The 13,349-nt window shown below is 41.6% G+C and overlaps 1 pseudogene across 1 annotated transcript; it reads left to right on the top strand.

The window, feature by feature from the left end:
• The first annotated feature begins 507 nt into the window (after positions 1-507).
• On the top strand, positions 508-4,946 carry LOC126943683 (peroxisomal targeting signal 1 receptor-like; annotated as a pseudogene). Its single transcript, XR_007721818.1, has 2 exons — positions 508-2,747; positions 3,811-4,946. The product of XR_007721818.1 is annotated as a peroxisomal targeting signal 1 receptor-like (transcript).
• Positions 4,947-13,349: the final 8,403 nt, after the last annotated feature.

Below are 13,349 nucleotides of genomic sequence, written 5' to 3'. Positions count from 1 at the left end.
GTTACTGAATGTAAAAATAATTAGTGAAACTGCCCTTTGATTTTGGAATGTATGAAACAGGCAAATGCCCTACCTTCTATTTTTATCAATATTTAGATAAGACAGAAAAATAAATTTTAATAAGATATACAGAATAATCTTGTATTTGAAGAATGCTATGAAAAAGATAATTTGGAGTAATAGTTAGCGTATGGCTCATATAATGTGTTAGGTACTGTTCTAAGCCATTAAACATTTGTATGCTTAATACCTAAGAGTTTAAAGTGAAGAAATCAAAGATTCATTGAAAAAGAAAAATTGAATTTAAAAAAAATTGTATTTTTAATTGAAAAATAGTAGTATATATCTATCTACAGTGTAATATTTTGATATATGTTTATGTTATAAAATGATTAAATCAAGTTAATGTTTATAGCTTCATATAATTTTTGTGGTGAAAACATCGAAAATAGTCTTTATAGCAGTTTTGAAATACACATTATTTATTACAGTCACCATTCTGTGCAATTGATCACTAAATCTTATTTCTCCTAATTGAAATTTGGTACATGTTGAAGAACATTTCCCCTCTTTTTATTCACTCCATCTCCTAGCCTCTGTCACATTTTCATTCATATTAGGTAACATTAAGGTCATTATAGAAATTAACTTTCTGGTGTCCCACAACTAAATGAACATAAATAATGTTTACTTTGTTAGTAAGTTATACTAATTAGGCATAGGAAGAAATGGCAGCTGTTTTTGCCAGTAAACAAAGGATGCCCATTATTTTAAAATATTAGATATGAGTATTTTAGGTGGTAAAGTTTTAGGCCTAAAATATGTCATTGAATTTATTATCCCAGAAACCCAGCAGGTCATATTTTCTGAACATTGTAAATAACAATAGAAATTATTGACTAAAATGTTACCAGCAAGTACTATCTCACCACATGAAAACTGCATTGAAATTTTTAAATTTGTAGTTCAAATGGAAGACTCAAACAGATTCTTTTCATGGATTCAGGGAAGTGCTCATGAGGAAGCATGGTGATTGAAGCCAAAAATCTGAATTCAGGTAAATAATTCTGCCAATATGATCTCAATGGTGTAGAAAATCAGTAGTTTTGGCCATATATAGGTACTGTTCTCTGACATAGAGTACATTTATTTCAGAAATTTGTGCTAAATGTAAAATCAGTTCCCTAGTATTAAAGTTAAACTCTACAAATTATTATTACTTTACAGTATGTTGAGGAAAGGATATGTTCTATATAAAGTAACTTGAGATTTATTGTCTATTACAAAAAAAAATTGTGTGAAATATATTTCACGTGTACACTGTTGACATTTGTGCTTGTTGGAAAAATACTATAGATTCTACACATTTTAAATGTAGAAAGCTAAAATCCTCAGAAAGTTACAAGAATCTTTAAACGACTGTATAGCATTGAAAGTGAAAGTAAAATATGAGAATTTTCCAACTAGAGAAGCAAACGAAAGAAATCATTTAGGAAAATAATCGACTGAGAAGTAAGCGCTCCTGTTAGATATGGGTGGTCAGAGTTGCCAAATCCATGTGGGTTGCCCAACTTGCCATAAAGCAAATTTAAAAAACAGACATAAACTTTAGATGTCTGAAATGTAATATCTCCCATAAGTGAAAAGAAAGTTAAAACTTATGTTACACACAGTTATAGGACTTATTTTTTAAATGTTTAAGTCAACACAATGAGAAAAATAGGAAAAATATATATATATATTACAGAGCAAAAGACTACAAGCTTGAAAAGCCATATTTGAGAAAGAGCCAAATACAAACAACCTACTTAATACACAACGTATGGGTTAAATATTAAATTAGTCTCAGCTGATGAGATTAGTGAACCAAAATACTGAGCATGATTAATGTAGTTAAATACAGTGAAAAGGGAAAACAGCCCCCGACCTCAGCAGAAGGTCTAAGGCCTGGCCCCTGCCCCCCATCCCTGCCCGGAGCCCTAACCTCTGAGGCAGTCTCCAAGCCTTTGGGAGTAGCTTCTGAAGATGAGTTGGTGGTTGAATTCCTGCAGGACCACAATGTAGCCCTTGTATCCCATGCCCCTCAGACATTCAAGATGGATGAACTGGCTGAGATGCAGCAGATTGAACAGTCAAACTTCCTCCAAGCCTCCCCAGAGAGCCCCTGGTGTGGCCGACTTGGCCTTGTCTGAGAACTGGGCCCAGAGTGTCTTGCAGCTGGAGATGCTGTGGATGTAATTCAGGATTGTAATGAGAAAAACTGCTCCCAATCATTCCTTTCTGAAGTTACAGACCCCTTGGCTGTTTCCCCCACCTGTTGGACTGAGGCATATTTGGAGCAATCAGGGGAGAAGCTGTGGTTGGGAGAGCCTAAGGGAGCAGCAGCTGCTGATTGTTGGACCATGAATGAGAAGGATCGGCAGCACATGGCCAATGACTTTGTGGCCAAAGGGGATGACCCCAAATTGGCTAATTCTGAGTACATCAGATGCCTGGGTTGACCATTCACAAGACCAGTAAACACAACTGCCCTTGATAGGGAGTTTGAACGTGCCAAGTCAGCTATAGAGTTGCAGGCGGAGTTGGAGGAGATGGCAAAACGAGATGCTGACGCTCACCCCTGGCTTTCTGACTATGATGACCTCACATCAGCTTCCTTTGATAAGGGGTACCAGTTGGAGGAGGAGAACGCCCCGCATGATCACCCTCAGCCTTTCAAAGAAGGACTGCAGCGACTTCAGGAGTGGGCCCTGTTGTGGGAAGTCAGGGACCCCAAACGGAGGGACCGGCTGAAGCCACGGCAGAAGAACATAAATTGTGAAGATTTCATGAGCATTTATTAGTTTCCCAAATTAATACTTTTATAATTCTTATGCCTGTCTTTACTGTAATCTCTGAACATAAGTTGTGAAGATTTCGTGGATATTTATCACTTCCCCAATCAATATTCTTGTGATTTCCTATGCCTGTCTTTACTTCAGTCTCTTAATCCCGTCATCTTCATAAGCTGAGGATGTATGTCGCCTCAGGACCCTGTGATGATTGCATTAACTGCACAAATTGTTTAAACAATATGAAATCTGGGCACCTTGAAAAAAGAACAGGATAACAGGGATCAATGTTCAGGAAACAAGGGAGATAACCATTAGGTCAGGCTGCCTGAGAGCCGGGCAAAACAGAGCCATATTTCTCTTCTTTCAAAAGCAAATAGAAATATCGCTGAATTCTTTTTCTCAGCAAGGAACAGCCCTGAGAAAGAGAATATGTTCCTAGGGGGAGGTCTCTAAAATTGTCGCTCTGAGAACATCTGTCTTTTATGGTTGCAGATAAGGGATGAAATAAGCCCGGGTCTCCCATAGCGCTCCCAGGCCTATTAGGATGAGGAAATTCTCACCTAATAAATTTTGGTCAGACCAGTTGTCTGCTCTCAAACCCTGTCTCCTGATAAGATGTTATCAATGATAATGCATGCCCGAAACTTCATTAGCAATTTTAATTTCGCCTGGTCCTGTGATCTCACCCTGCCTCCATTTGCCTTGTAGTATTTTATTACCTCGTGAAGCATGTGATCTCCGTGACTCACACCCTATTCGTATACTGCCTCCCCTTTTGAAAATGACTAATAAAAACTTGCTGGTTTTGTGATTTGGGGGGCATCATGGAACCTGCCAACATGTGATGCCTGCCCTGGACACCCAGCTTTAAAATTTCTCTCTTTTGTACTCTCACTTTATTTCTCAGATTGGCCGACACTTAGGGAAAATAGAAAAGTACTCATGTTGAATTATCAGGGACAGGTTTCCCCGATAGTCCCTGCCAAATGCTGTGCTGCTTTTTGAGGCAGCTATGCAGCAGAATCCTAAGAATATGGAAGCTTGGCAGTACCTGGGTACCACCCAGGCAGAGAATGAACAAGAACTGTGAGCCATCAGAGCATTGCAGAGGTGTCTGGAGCTAAAGCCAGATAACCAACAGCACTGATGGCGCTGGCTGCAAGCTTTACCAATGAGCCCCTGCAGCAGCAGGCCTGTGAAACCCTGCTACACACCAGCCTGTGCCTATCTGGTGACACCTGCTGAAGAAGGGGCTGGTGGGGCAGGACTGGGCGCCAGCAAGCATATCTTGGGATCTCTGTTGTCTGACTCCCTGTTTCTTTAAATGAAGGAGCTCTTCCTAGCAACTGTGCAACTGGACCCTATATCCATTGACCCCAATGTGCAGTGTGGCTTGCAGGTCCTTTTCAACCTGAGTGGAGAGCATGACAAGGCCATGAACTGCTTCACAGCTACCCTCAGTGTTCGTCCCAATGACTATTTGCTGTGGAATAGAAACCAGAGTGAAGAAGCAGTAACTGCATACCGCCAGGCCCTTGAGCTCCAGCCTGGCTGTATCGAGTCCCACTGTAACCTGGGCATCGGCTGCATCAACCTGGGGCTCACTGGCAGGCTGCAGAGCACTTTCTGGAGGCCCTGAACATGTGGAAGAAAAGCCAGAGCCCTCAGGGTGAAGGAGGTGCCATGTCAGAGAACACTTGGAGCACCCTGCGTTTCGCATTCTGTGTTAGGGCCAGAGCGACGCCTGTGGGGTGGCTGATGCCCGGGATCTGTCCACCCTCCTAACCATGTTTGGCCTGCCCCAGTGACAGTGGGATGGGCTGCCCTGTGAGTGTCTGCCTAGACAGTTCCCCCCTCTGGATGTTATGTGAGTCCCTCTCCCCAAATGCACCTACCAAGCGGGTGGGCTGATGACCATAAGTGGTAAGGCCTTTCAGAAGCTGCCTCCACATAGGGCTGGGTAGTCCGTGTTCTAGTTCCTACATAATCATAGGAAAACACGGCTTGTTTTCTCTGCATCCTTTCATAATTGAAGGGCTGTACATCCAGCTACGGAGCTCTCTGGTCATCATTCTTGAGGATGCTTTTTGGGGAGGACCCAATGATCTAGGCTAACTGTTGTCATCAGCTGCCATTTCTGATAGGGTCTACCGCATTTGTCATGTCTCTCCTTTCCCCACTGTTACTGGGAATGGTAATAGTTCAGTTTAAGTAGGAGCTTCATCTGCTGTGGCCTCCAATGATGACTGGGATCAGGTGTTAGGAGTTGGCCTGTCAGATGGAATTGTTTATTTGGCTCTGCAGAGCTGAGTTTTGGTAGGGGTGCTCATAGTTCTGTCATTCTTGGACCTCTCCTGGCTGAGCTCTGATTCCCTGTGAGTACGATGCTGATGCAGAAATGCTGTGTCGTCATCCCAGCAGTCCTCAGGAGCTGCCAGGGCCAACTGTTACAGAGTGTCTGGGTGTGGGGTGGGAGGAAGGTTCACTTGTGAAATGAGGCTGGGTGGGAGTGGGGAGGGACTAGATCAGATGATATCAAGAGCTCTGTTCTGGGGCCTTGGTGGGAGAACAGAGCAAGTGGGAAGGGGGTGTGATGAACGCAGCAATCCCTCCTCCTCTTAGAAGTACCTGTGAATAGGAATTGGGCTAACTCTTCTACTAGGTTGGTTCAGAGATTGCAGTCTTGCCAAATTTCTAGCAAAGAGCAGGTTCAGTGTTACCATAAGCCTTTGCTGTACCTCTTGAAATGTTTCTAGGGGAAAGCATTGGAAAGTCCCCTTCCCCCATATTGTCTTCAGAAGGTGAAAACTGAGGGAAGATGAAGGAGCAGCTTGGATTCTTCTCAATTGTCCCCTGCATGGGGAGATACACTAACCCCCAGAAATGACTGCTAAGCCTCTTGCCTTGTCTTTAGTGGCTAATGATCAGACATATATATATATATGTATATTTTAACTACCATGGTCCCAAGATTCCTTTCTGAAATTTATTTTTCTTCGTAAGAATATGTATAAATGATTTACAAATAAGACTAAAATATTTGTTTAAAAAGAAAGAAAAGAAAGAAAGACACAGAAAGAAAAAGAAAGAAAGAGAAAAGAAAGAAAGAAAGAAAGGAAGGAAGGAAGGAAGGAAGGAAGGAAAGAAAAGAAAGAAAGCAAGCAGCCAGGCACGGTGGCTCATGCCTGTAATCCTAGCACTTTGGGAGGCCAAGGCAGGCGGATCATGAGGTCAGGAGTTCAAGGCCAGCCTGGCCAACATAGTGAAACCCTGTCTCTACTAAAAATACGAAAAATTAGCCGGGTGTGGTGGTGGGCGCCTGCAATCCCAGCTACTACAGAGGCTGAGGCAGGAGAATCACTTGAACCTGTGAGGCAGAGGTTGCAGTGAGCCAAGATTGCACCATTGCACTCCAGCCCAGGTGACACTCCAAGACTCCATCTCAAAAAAAGAAAACGTAAAACAAATACATATATCTATGAAGACTAGAATGCTAGAATGAGAAGGAATAGGACAAATTTCTTTTTTTACGGGATATATTAAAATAATTTGAATAATGCCTTTAAGAGTTGGTGGTTTGTAAGTTTCTACACTGAAAACCTGACATAAATCCTTGAATTCAGAAATGCAGTGTGTCAAAAAGTGAAAAAAAAAAATTACTTAAATAAGCTGGATAACACCAAAGAGAAGAAAAATACTAAAAATCAGTGTAATGATGAGAGCAAAATTTCTACAGCTTTTATAAATCTCAAAACATAAATAGGAATAGTGCTAAGAGAAATTATTTATTAAAGCTAGAAGTAGATACTAGGCTAAAATACCTTTAACAAAAAAGGGTAAATTAAAATATATTTTTAAAACCCTGAGTGATTTGTTTACCAATAGGAGCTTTTTAAAAGTGTACTTCAAGAAGAAAAAATAATGTTTTGTGTATAAGATTAAAAATGAAAGTGTGGCCAGACTCGGTGGCTCACACTTGTAATCCCAGCACTTTGGGAGGCTGAGGCAGGTGGATCACGAGGTCGAGATCAAGACCAGCCTGACCAACATGGTGAAACCCGTCTCTACTAAAAATACAAAAATTAGCCACACATGATGGTACGCGCTTTTAATTCCAGCTACTCAGGAGGCTGAGGCAGGAGAATCGCTTGAACCCAGGAGGCAGAGGTTGCAGTGAGTGGAGATCACGCCACTGCACTCCAGCCTGGGCAACAGAGCGAGACTCCATCTCAAAAAAAAAGAAAGAAAAAGAAAGTGTAAGAGACTTGTTTTGGAAATATCAAACCCTGATGGACATTGAACTAAAGAAATTAGACTTTGGCAGCATCAAGTAAACTATTTAAATATAATGCAATTGCTATTTAATTGATTGCATTTAAGTCAGTTAACAAATCCTGTGCTATTTGCATAGTTTAACTGGTGGCAGAAAAATCTATTTCTCTTCAGAAGATTTTTGTCCCAGTACAACCTTGTTAAAAATGGGTGGGGCACTTTGATAGAAATATTTTTTAGGATATTGATGATTCTTCCGTCAGGACTGATTTGTACCAAAAGACAGACAGTGGCACAGAGAGTGACCAGAGGCATCTGGACATCCTGGATGACTGGGCCATGAACCCATCACGTGCTTAAGGAGGATGAAGTAATAATGTCCACTGAGTACATGACCACAGAGCAACTCACCAGAAGACACAGGCTGGTCTGCGTGGCCCTTTTCTCTGGGGAGGCTCTTGGGGAACGGCTGGTGTTGCAAAGGCTCCGGTATCACCTCTCATGCCTGAACAAGAGAATGACCACGTACATACTGGAGAGCAGCATGATTCCTACAAAGAAAATATTCTGAAATAATATTAGAATAAAAAACAGTCCCCTGAGAATGGAGCTCATTGGAGAAAGTGAGCAGAAGTCACTGACACTCGGTAAATTGAATTGGTCTGGGTCACACTGAAACAAGCTACAGTGCAGATGATCATGCTACTACTGGAAGATAATTTATGTTTTTGTTAAGTCTCACCTACCACAAGATGCTAGGGCTGACGGTGGTGGCCTGGAGCATGCTCAGGAGGCAGGTGGTGGTGACTTCCAGACCCCTCATCACCTTGTTCATGTAGAATAGTGCTTGACATTTGAGGTCCTCCCAAAAATTCAGTGACTCAAACACTGTCTAAAGAGAAAAAAATCCACTACAGTGGGGTGCGTCATTGAGTGAACAAAAGTCAAGTGACAGGTGATCAGTTCGTGCTTCGGCCTGTGATCCAGGAGTGTGAAGATGAAGAAGAAAAGGAGAAAGGTGTTGACTGGGACTGCAACGTCAGCTTGAAAATAACGTGTTCTTAATAATGAACTTTATGTATTTTTCATGTTTTACTTTTTTTTTTTTTTCAAGACAGGGTCTTGGTCTGTCACCCTGGCTGAAGTGCAGTGGTACAATAATAACTCATTGCATTCTGGACCCCCTGGGCTTAAGTGGCCGCCTGCCTCCCTCTCCCAAACAGCCAGGATTCCAGGTGAAGCTAACTGTAGTGCTGTTGGAGTCTCGCGATGCTGCCAGGCTTGTCTTGAGCTCTTGGCCTAAAGTGATTCTCTTACCTTGGCACCCCAAAGCACTAGAATTACAGGTGTGAGCTACTTCACCTGGCCAGAAATTGGCTTTGTACATCAGAAAAATCCCAAAAGATCTCACATCATCATTGTTAATTCTGCATTAGTGAAAATTATCACAAATCACTTTTTTTTTTTTTTTTGAGACGGAGTCTCGCTCTGTCGCCCAGGCTGGAGTGCAGTGGCGCGATCTCAGCTCACTGCAAGCTCCGCCTCCCGGGTTCCCGCCATTCTCCTGCCTCAGCCTCCCGAGTAGCTGGGATTACAGGCACCCGCCACCACACCCGGTTAATTTTTGGTATTTTTAGTGGAGACGGGGTTTCACTATGTCAGCCAGGATGATCTCGATCTCCTGACCTCGTGATCCACCCGCCTCGGCCTCTCAAAGTGCTGGGATTACAGGCTTGAGCCACCGCGCCCGGCCACAAATCACTTTTATTGTTTTACCCTCTTAATCTTGATAAGCCGTATCTCATATAAATTATTGATAATCCAGCCTCTGCATTATTTTCTACACCAATTAGTATATGAAATACCAACACATTTCTTATAAGATGCATACTATGTATCTGTCTATTCCTGGGTATAGTTACCCATGGTACCTGAGCATCCCTCTTTAGAAATTGTATCTTTTTTTTTTTTTTTTTGAGACGGAGTCTCGCTCTGTCGCCCAGGCTGGAGTGCAGTGGCCGGATCTCAGCTCACCGCAAGCTCCGCCTCCCGGGTTCACGCCATTCTCCTGCCTCAGCCAAGAGTAGCTGGGACTATAGGCGCCCGCCACCTCGCCTGGCTAGTTTTTTTTTTTTGTATTTTTTAGTAGAGACGGGTTTTCACCGTGTTAGCCAGGATGGTCTTGATCTCCTGACCTCGTGATCCGCCCGTCTCAGCCTCCCAAAGTGCTGGGATTACAGGCGTGAGCCACCGCGCCCGGCCTAGAAATTGTATCTTTGTTCTGCATTCTCATTTTATATTTATCACATTGATGCTACAAATAAAAAAAAAAAGACCCAATCATATGTGCACAGTGCAACTGAATAAAATGTATGCTAATAGGAAAAGAATCACCAAAACAATTGAAAAAATAATATCTAGTTGTCTTTCTGACATGCTGACCTTTCAATGCTTTTAATTCTTTGTCTCTCACACTTTGAATCTTTGTGATTAGACGTTTGAACCTACCATAGTAATTCAGGATAGTATCCTTATTTTTCGCCAATAAATTAGCAATTTTGATCCCATGTGCAGCTTCTCATACCCATTGCCATGAAGTGTATATTTGCTGTATCTGAGAATTAGAACATGGACACCTTTGGAGGGCATTACTGTGCTTACCAAACCCTATTAGCTGTATCACATAAAAATGGCTCTGGCTGTCTTACAGTTTAGTTTCCATCTCAAAAATAAATTTTCTACGTCTCAACAGAGGATCCCCAATGTCCAGCTGTGAATTGTCAAGAGAATAACACTAGTTGTAATCACTTTATGACAACCATAAAGTTGCATCAAAATGATCAAATGTTGATCCTTTTCTTGAGATTCCACTTAATAGAGAGATCCCCTCTTTTGCTTTGAAAACACTTATTTCTCCAATAATAAAGGTAATTTCCCTCAGTTTTGTTAGGATACCCATAATATCAGAACACCTGGCATAATTTCACTGAGCAATTTTGAAATTACTGTCTAATGTTATTGGCCAAGATGCAGGCATAATTGTTTTATCAAATTAGTGATTAGAACAAGTCAACTTAATGACACAAAAAATTAGAAAACCATTCCACACCACTCAGTTTTTTCTGAGATGACAGCTGTCAAAATTATATTTTAAAGGTCACTTATCACAGTGCCATCCCATGTATGTATGGAGCAATAGATGATAGATTAGATAGATGTAGATATCTCAATGCAGAAATGGCGACAATTAGTATTTTTGCCTCTTACTCAGAAATTAATGGTTAAGGTAGAAAATTTCTCTAAAACAACCTCATATGTATGAGCTAATCATTTCAACCTCATATGTTGAAATGATTGTTAATAATTCTTCAAAATCTTAGTAAAGGAACACACTTCCAGAACCAAACAACGGACAGTTCCATGAACATGCACCTTTACCCTCAGCACAACTTGGTTTTGCTGTCATGATAAAACCAGGAAAAGAGCCAGGATATCATCGATTTAAAGGCTTAATGGTCTCTCTTTGGAGGAGTATAGCTCCAGTAAAAGAATACTTGGACTTGGACTATTAATATATGTGCAATTATTTATGAACTACATGTCCACATAATTTCGTTAATAAAACACATGTAAGCCATATAACAAAAAGAGATAAAATAGGAAATCTGATGTTTTATTCTCTTACCCTATATATTTAGCTCACCCCACGTATTTCACACCCTTCTCTCTACAAGTAACCATCACATGCTGAAAAATACTTTATCTGCTGAATCACCAGATGGAGTCCCTCCAACAAGTCTCTTGAGGTCATCGGTGTTGAGACTACACAAGAAAGGATCACAATACTGTGGATTAGAATTGACAGCTAAAGTGTATTTATTTTCATTATTTCTTTTGGAAATTTATCTCTCAGAATCTAACTGCTGATCATTGTCAAAGACATGTGTGTGCACCCAAAAGTCATTTGTCATTTATTTAAATTTTAAAGTTCATTTTCTGTCCTATTTTTTACTTGATGAATCTGGCAACTTCACTACGAATCCCAGGATTTGCAATAATATGGTACTGACCTGGGAGAAACAATATAGAAGAACATAAGCAGAGAGCGTATCTCTAGGTGGATCACAGTGCAAAGGACTATTGGGTCTTACATGATACGTTGAAAACTGATCAATTTAATGCACATCTCAGCCCTCCCTATGGGAAGTGACAGCCATGGGTGGCTGGGTCTGAGGGTGAAGCTCCCAAGCCCTCTCAGGAAACAGATAATGCAGATCAAGTTCATCCTCACGTTGGCTTTCACCTCAGACTATTCGAAGTATTGTAAGTCCCAGGTATTTACGTAATTATGAATAATGATGGAAAAAATTTACCATTAAATGAACAAGACACAAAAGACTGATGATAAAATCTGTGAGCTTAATCGACACATCTGAAGAAAAGAGGAGCGTACTAGAATGAAAAAGCCATTTACATAAATCCAGAAGCAATTTTACATGCAACTTTTACATGCAACTAATGTGTTCTTTGAAAAAAAAAAGTTTGCTGAGAACTCTCTCCTCAACTCTATTACAATATATAATTTTTACTGTTATTTGTGATAGATGGTGTCATTTTATAAATGACTGTACAGTGATCATTGTGGTCATTTAAGAATATAATCTTAGGCCGGGCGCGGTGGCTCAAGCCTGTAATCCCAGCACTTTGGGAGGCCGAGGCGGGCGGATCACAAGGTCAGGATATCGAGACCACAGTGAAACCCCGTCTCTACTAAAAATACAAAAAATTAGCCGGGCGCGGTGGCGAGCGCCTGTAGTCCCAGCTACTCAGGAGGCTGAGGCAGGAGAATGGCGTGAACCCAGGAGGCGGAGCTTGCAGTGAGCCGAGATCGCGCCACTGCACTCCAGCCTGGGCAACAGCGTGAGACTCCGTCTCAAAAAAAAAAAAAAAAAAAAAAAAAAAAATATAATCTTTATGATAAAAGTATCCCGTGTTTTGTTTTATTAATAAAAATGTCATTGTTATTACATGCAAGTAACAGCCAGCATTTTAAAACCTATGACTGGTCATTGATAACATAAAATGATTTTAAGAATTTCACGTTAAAAGTCAAAGAGGAGATGGCTAATGCGTGCTGGGCTTAATACCTAGGTGGTGGGTTGATAGGTGCATGGGCCCAGACTCCCCTTTTCTCTGTGATTGGAGTGGATGCCAACAGTGAGGAGAAGCCAGACAGTGGGAGCAGCACTTCTGAGCCTGTGGGGGTGAGGGGGACCTCCCTGGGCCCTCCAGAGTTCAGAGATGCCTGGGTCTGCAGCTGTGGCGGCTGCGCCCAGGAGGGTGGGGCTCCTGCCTGCTCCAACTCCCAAGAGCACAGGGATGCCCAGCTCACCGATGGGTCAACCCCCAAGAACATTTATAATTTCTCTAGAATGGCATAACCCTTCTGAAAGCTGACGGGGACCTTGGGAATCTTCTTCCAGAGGGCCCTGGTCAGGGATGTTGGCCTGGCTGTGAGACAGACAACCTCCTACCCTCCCTGTGCCTCCTGGGCCAAGATATGGAAACCTCACCACGATGCCCTGCCAGTGGCAACAGGCCAAGGACGGGGTCCGCTTGGGAGGCGCAAGCGGTTCTGGGGCTCCCAGGAGAATTTAGAACTTCCTGCAGACAGATGCCTGTTTTTCCTCACTTGTGGTCCAACTGATATACTGGATGGTGAGATAAACCGTACATTTTAATTTTTACGTATTTTTTTCATTATATGCAAAATGTATATTTAAACAATCAGACACTGGATTTGAAGGGAAAAGTATTTGAGGTTCATTCTTTTCTTTCAAATGTCATTTAGTCCTGTGTATGAACAGATTCACCCTATGTGTAGCAACTATGTAGATAAAAGAGTTATGAAATTGTTTTTGGTTTTACAATGCTATATTTAAAACATTAAAATTCACCAATCAAACAATCTATGCAAGGGTATTATGTTTTTTTTGTTATTGTTGTCAAAGTCCTGAAATACAGAGATAAGAGCCGAGTGAGTAGCCACTGGTAGAGAAACAGTCTTCACAGGGCCAGTATTTTTCTGCCCCATCTTATCTGGCTGCTGATCAACACGTGTCATTTAGTACAAACAAGCACACAAAAACAGTAATATGCTTGTGTGCCTACCGCAGATGCTTTATGTGCAATAATGGAATGAGGAAGGGGAAGATAAGAGAATGGAGAAAAGGATACTGTACC

This window comes from Macaca thibetana, chromosome 1, assembly GCF_024542745.1.
Source record: "Macaca thibetana thibetana isolate TM-01 chromosome 1, ASM2454274v1, whole genome shotgun sequence".
Classification (NCBI taxonomy): domain Eukaryota; kingdom Metazoa; phylum Chordata; class Mammalia; order Primates; family Cercopithecidae; genus Macaca; species Macaca thibetana.
The sequence above is the reverse complement of the archived record's forward strand: the minus strand, read 5'-3'. Positions and strand labels throughout refer to the sequence as shown.